Below are 6,896 nucleotides of genomic sequence, written 5' to 3' on the forward strand. Positions count from 1 at the left end.
CCAAGAAACAGGTGTTTTGTCACTGACACATTTCTAATTAAGGGTCATTTTACATTGTTCATTAGATATAAGTTTCCCATCAGAATCTGACCATGTGGATTGCATCTTGCTATTCTTCTCAGCTAACTAATGTTTGACTAAATCCTACATATGTTAATACTTTGTTATAGTCCTATGTGAGATATTTAAGAAACTCATTTAGAGCAAACTTAAATCTACTCTGATCTGGTTATTTTAATCTATTTGAATCTCGCATAACTGGCTGTTACAAGTAGCCAGAGGACAAATTTAAAGATTTAATTACAGCAGTGATTTCAATCAAGCAAAAAAGTCCCCAAATGAGTACTCCCAATTCTCAGTTCAAACACCACAAATCTATTAAACAGGTGTAGCTGGCCTCTAATATAATAACCACTTGATAAATATGCAGTAATCTAATAGTTCTCAAGTAGAAAGGATATATCTTTTGCCCTACAAGAACCACCTCGCATTACAAGCATCTCATTTATGAACTGAGGTACAGTAGCACCACGGGATAAGTGAATCAAACCCTGCCAACCACTCCCTTATATTTAGTTTGGTTTTAGGAAGCTGATGTTCACCATCACATCGATGATTTGAAATCGCGTACATCGTAAGTTTCTCCACAAAAGGCTAATATCTCAGCATACAGTCTTCTTTGTCCTTGACATAATGCTCTAAATAGAGAAAAAGTCAAAGGCAGACTTTTTCCGCCAAAGAGTCCACATGACAGTTTGGTAGTGAACTAGCATGCATTTGAAATGATGTTAGAAATCAATGCCTTTCAACATGCAGGTTTTTGCAGAATGGTATTTTGTAAGCATGTGCTTCAGAGGAAGTGCATATTGAATTTTTATTCCCAACATTTTGGGTAAACACTTCAACCATCTTCCAGGGAGAAGATGCATGAACACTCGATATGTTTCCCTCCTCCTCTTAGGTCTCCATCCTCCACCAAACATATACAATGTAGTCTAACTGTTCTACATTTTTTTCCCTATTCCAGGTATTAGGAGATGAATGTGAGGGAGAAAGGAAACATATGAAGAGTGTTCACCTCATTTACCTGAAACATTAGGCATAAATATTCGATACACAGTTTTTCCAAAACACATGTTTAGAATCAATGCCTTTCAGCATGGAGATGTAAAGAACCCAATGAAAGAACTCCACTGCAGACTAAAAAATTTCTAATAAGCACCAATTAAGATAAAGACCCCATTACCAGGCACTGATAATGACTGTCGTTTCGTAAGCATGAAGCTAATGCTACAATGTATTTCCAAAATAAGAGGTTGTATAGGATTTGCCCCACAGTATTACATAATGCACATATTACATTTCTGACTAGGCTCCAATGTCAGATCAAGACAGAATATATACCTAAGCACTCACAAGGGAAAGGGCCTGTGCCAAGAAGAAGATATATTTGAGAACAGTATTAAATATCTTTTACATCAGGTGCTTAGGATTGTATATTCACAATAAGACTATGTTTTGTATGCACAATCCGGATTATGTGTGCAGGTACACTTGGCTCGATTTTCCGTAAGTTCCTGCCAAAGATTGATATACTTTTTTGAGATCGGTCTTTGTAAAGTATAGTGTAATAAGCAGATTTATCTGATATCATCAACAGATCAGAAACTATCAAAATCAACCATTTTAAATAGATTGCCAGAAACTCACCTGGACCTGCTTCTGAAGAGACTTGACATATTCAACAGCCTCATCTAACATGTCGGCAATATTTACTGTTTGCTGTATTGAGTCAAAAGCGTTGAGGAATGCCTATTAGATGATAAATATAGAAGAAAAGAGACGTCCTGCACAATTTATCACTAAAAGACTTCAACACATCTACAACACAAGTTCTTGCCTTGTCACTGTTCGGCACAAGTTCCTGCAGTTTTCTCATTCTTTCACTGATTCGTGTTCTTCGAACCTAAGTGTGGATAAAAGAAAATATCAGTAGTTTCATTCACATTATGTGTGCTTTTAATCTCACATGTCACAACTTCCATTCAAAGAGAAATAACTAGGCAAAACAATCACCAATACTAACCCTTTCAGCAATGCTCCGTGGGTGCGTTGCACAGCCTCTTTTTGCCCGGACCTTGCATGGAACAGCATCTTGCAGGAATTCTTCCATTGCAAGTTCTGAAGATGTGGATCTTGGCAAATTGTATGGATGATTTGTTAATGCAGATGCACCTCGAATTCCTGCTTCTACCTTCTGGAGTATGGAATAAAATAACAGAATGTATATATCAAACTGCATATTAGCAATAATTAACCAAACATCCAACTCTTGCTAAACAGAGCCTCATATATATATATATATATGACCATACCTGGTGATCTGAGTTATTCAAGCCTTGCATTAATTTCATATCCAATTCTTTTGCACGCTTTCTTGCTGTAAAGTTAGCCCCATTTTGCATTCCTGCAAAATTTCCAGGAGTCATTGCCTCATCATCCCATGACTTAACAGAGAAATTTGAAATGTAATCTTGTCCAGCATTCCCACTACCTAAACTACTATCATCGGAACTGCTCCCAGCTTGATTTTCTGCAGAAGATCCAACCATAGCCATGTTGAGCCTGTCAACCATTTCTGGTACACTCATATCCACGGATAGTTGGGATAATAGTCCAGGAGAACTATTCTGCTGCAAACGGTTCATTTGTCTTTGAACTCTATTTGGTGTAATGATATCCCCACATGAGTTTCCCACACCAATACTATTTCTGACTGTTCCCTCCATGAAACCTGGAAGATAATATTAACTTTAAGGTTAACAGTCCATTGGGCTGTGGGCTAGTGGTTGAGATGGGGCATCACCATGCTAAAATCCCAGGTTCAAACCCTAGTGGGCATACAGCCCGCGTATATGTTGGCCAAGTTTGACAGGATTCAGATGAAGATTAATTCAATAAAAAAGGGATTCATTTGAAGATTGATTCAATAAATAAAAAAATAGACAGGGCATATGATACTCACCACTTTCAAAAGTACCTCGGCCTTCAGCAACTAGTTCAGAGAGTAGCCCAGCTGGGGAGCTACTATGTCGAATAAGTGTATTCTTGGATGTTGAGGAGTATGCATTGCCCATCCTTCCTCCTGACTGATCAAGGGTATCACAGCAAACTGAATTCATTTGGTAGGATGAATCGATGTGTTGTCCACTTGGTTCAGAAACTTGAACTTGGCTCATCAATGACATTTGAGAGGTGCCAAAACTGTCTTGGGATACATCCGGTACATTCTCAAGGATTGCATCAAGAGGATGGTGCTTGCCTAGATCTTCTCTAGAAACATTCCCTGCACTTCTTTTGAGGGAAGGGAGCTGGCGTGCATTTCTTTTCAGATATTCATTGCGTTCGCCAAGATTCTTTGCTGGTTCATTTTCCCTGAGATGAAAACTCAATATACTAGATTGATTTTGCTGCAGTGGTTTGGTATTTGATTGCAGTGGATTTGAAGAATTACCAGAGAAATACTCTGATATAATGTTATTATTTTCCTCTTCTCCTAAACTTGAAAAAAATGAGCTGGGCGCCGAATGGTAGCGCATCAATCCTGTTGGTCCCTGAAAATTGTTGGAGGAACCTCTTTCTGTTAATGCCATTACTCCATCTGCTTGGGAAACATTGCAAAGAGGGGGCTTATAATCGAGGTCCATAAAGTCTACATTATTTGTCTGTTGCTGCATCTGAGGCATCTTCTCTGAGTCCATGGGGTACTGGGAGAACGACATTTGGATTCCATTTACATCAGTATGTCCAACACTCAGAGATGGAATGCTTAAACCAGTGCTAATGGGCTGAGCTCGAGAGTTTAGCATTTTGACATATGACATAGAAAACCTGTACGCAGGGTTTGATATTAGTTAGACACAAATTTGAAGCAAATGAGAAAACTTCCATACTATGAAACTACTGAACTATCAAAAGACTTGAAGCTTCAGGTCATGTTCTCTGTCTAAGAAAGATTATATGTCTTACCAAGACAAAGCTATCAGATGCAAGCAATATCTCAACAAATTGGGACCACCTCATTTGGAGTAGGATTTAAGTGATACTCACACTCCAAACGTTCAGAATATCTTATTGAAAATAGAACAGAATCCCTTAAGAGTTTGTCATGCACAGACAACAGATCACATTCTCCTCAACACAACATTTTACTCTTCCGGGCACTTAGCTATTGACATCTCAAACAACATGACAAGCCTACTAATAATGTAAGTCAACTTGGAAAACTGTAGAGATGTTGCTTATAGGTGGACTCTAGAAACTTCAGTTGAAAACAACTCAAATGATGCATGCTATTTTAATAATAAGGTTGATTTTTTCTCATCATTTTCAAAGATTTGTATGTTTAAATCAAGTCTGATATGCACGCATAGCTGTAACTTGTTTAGAATCAATAAGAAACCACTGACTACTGTTGATTTAGAATTTTATGGAGATATTTCATTAATGATTTTTTCTGTTACAATCTACAGAAAGCATTGAAATCAAATCATGTTAATGGCATGGAGAAATACCAGATTTTATCTCAGAATAATTTTCAGTACATACCAAGAAGCAAAATGATGCTGAATCTAGAAAACTGACATCATCATATCTCAGGGCTCCAATGCAGCTTACAGAATTGAATAATGATATCAGTTGCATATAGTAACTTCAACCATTACAATGCGATAGGGCTAATGCTGAAGAAACCCCCTTCTCCCCACTCGATTTGGCAGATTTCCATGCATCTAGGAGAAATGCAGAAATTTGGCAGTTAGCAAACTGTGAATTTGTGCATCAAGTAGGAAACAGTTGAATCCATTTCAAAGAAAAACATAGCTTGAAATTTTCTATTAAATGACACTGCATCTTTATCTTCGAGGTTAAATTTCTTGAGCAAGAAGTCAAACTTCATTGAAATAACAACCTTGATCACAATGTAATCATGCAGCGCCTTCATCCAAACAGCCAACAAAATACATGATCATTGCAATCTTTGTCATTACAAAGTTCTATACTGTTGCCAATTGCAGCATTGATTGCAAGGTGACGACCCCTTGCTTTGAATGTTTAAACTTTACTGCTTTCATTTGTTTAACACCATCCTGAACCTACTTAAACAGTACATGATGGAAGAGTGCTTCAGTTTCACAGAAAATTCATAACAAAACAGATAAATCAACCTTATTTTCAGCCTTTTAAGTTCTCCTGCATCAACATGGCATAAGTTTTACGAATATAACTTTTTTCAAGCCAGTTTGTGCAAAGCTACAACTGATTTTAATAACTTCTATAGCTTGTCATAAAACCATGGATAAGATCAATCCATGTATTCGTTAATCTTGCATAAAAATTGGCTTTGGAAGATGATTTTTAAATGATATGAAGACAAAATGATGAAAACTTATGGACTAAAGATATGATTGAGAGCAAATGCTTGTAGTTATGATTGTTGACTCCATCAGCAGTTTCTTCCGAAATTTATTGCAATTTTTCTCCAAAAAATTAATGATAATTATGGAAATAAACGCCTATTTTTTTCAATTGCCACATTAACTTTACAAGATTGCTACAGAGTTACAAGCCTCATCCTTGTGCCAACCAGTTCCATAAAACGGGATAATTGATCCTAAATTTTCTTTCACTCTACCAGAAGTGCCCTATTTGGATTTTAATGAGAAAACTCCATCCAACTTTTCCACAAAAATCAAAAAAATGTTTTAAAAATGCACGTTATTCAAGATAACTTTGCCTTCTATACCCTAAACCAGCCGCGCTTCAAAATTTTCAAATTCCTCACCCAAAAGTGCATAAACTTACTGACAATAAAATTTTAGATCAAAATATGCAAGCTATCTGAAATATCATCATCAAATCCTCCAACTTTAACACAAATCTACATCAAAAAATCGGTAGCGCAAATTTCCAACAAACTTCTTGTAATATCATACAAAAACCAGTAAAAGATCCGTTCTTCAACCATTTCTTTCCACAAAATCTACTAAAATTACTCCTAAATTGACGTTTTATGTCCAAATTAAGCCAGATTTTTATCTATCGTAATGCTTTACCCGTACTTTTTCTCCCTTTGCTCCACTTCCAGTTCTTTATCGACCTCTTCGTTCTAAACTCTTCGAGTTTCTTCATTTCCTCGACAAACTTTCCCAAATTAAGTTCTAAAACCGTCAAATTGTCCCCATGTTCAGAAACTACAAGATTATTTTCCCCCGCATCCGTCATTTTACCAGATTTTTTTTCACAAAATTGTCTAATACCTGCAAATTATGTGAAAACTTTCGTTTCGTGCTATTTTCCCCGGCTATGCTAGCCATAAATCACAGCCGTGGCATCAAGAAAGAAAATGCATGAATAAAAAAATAAAATAAGAGAGTCGTTTTTGACCGACCTTTTCTTTTCCTTCAGTCTCTCGGAGTCTCCGCTACAACAGCCTTGGCTGGAATTTTCGAAACGGATCAAACCCTCGGCATTCATAAAAACCTCGATTCCAACACTCTGCACTTCAGCTTCGCCTCGCACAGAACGCAGATGACATTTTCTCTTCTTTTTCTCTTTCGTTGGATTCCCGTGCCCAGTGATGACGAGAACTGCAGGCCGCTCTTAACTGCGGTTAATCGATGTTTTCGACTGGTCTTAACTACGGTTTATCCGCGGAGAAATGCCCCCTCTTCCGTTGACTGTGCGTAACGGCGTTAGCGCAATGAGAGGGACCACGCCAGCCTGGCTCCTGCAACCGATTTCCGAGGGTGTGAATGCCGCCAGATCAGCATACTCATGTTTACTGAATACGCCAAACACATGCTAAGAATGTCTCCTTATCGTCCTACGTGGTAACG

General features: G+C 37.6%; 1 pseudogene across 1 annotated transcript; it reads right to left on the minus strand.

Annotated features, from left to right (window-relative positions):
- Positions 1-1,225: 1,225 nt before the first annotated feature.
- LOC149244952 (uncharacterized) lies at positions 1,226-6,685 on the minus strand (annotated as a pseudogene). The gene is made up of 9 exons (XR_016266495.1): positions 6,449-6,685; positions 4,970-5,153; positions 4,609-4,790; positions 3,026-3,891; positions 2,376-2,794; positions 2,087-2,257; positions 1,901-1,966; positions 1,711-1,782; positions 1,226-1,577 (listed from the first exon to the last, which is right to left on the minus strand). The product of XR_016266495.1 is annotated as an uncharacterized LOC149244952 (transcript).
- Between the last annotated feature and the right edge of the window lie 211 nt (positions 6,686-6,896).

Source organism: Pinus tabuliformis, chromosome 7 (genome assembly GCF_031772625.1).
Source record: "Pinus tabuliformis cultivar Carrire ecotype Pingquan chromosome 7, CPIR1, whole genome shotgun sequence".
Classification (NCBI taxonomy): Eukaryota; Viridiplantae; Streptophyta; class Pinopsida; order Pinales; family Pinaceae; genus Pinus; species Pinus tabuliformis.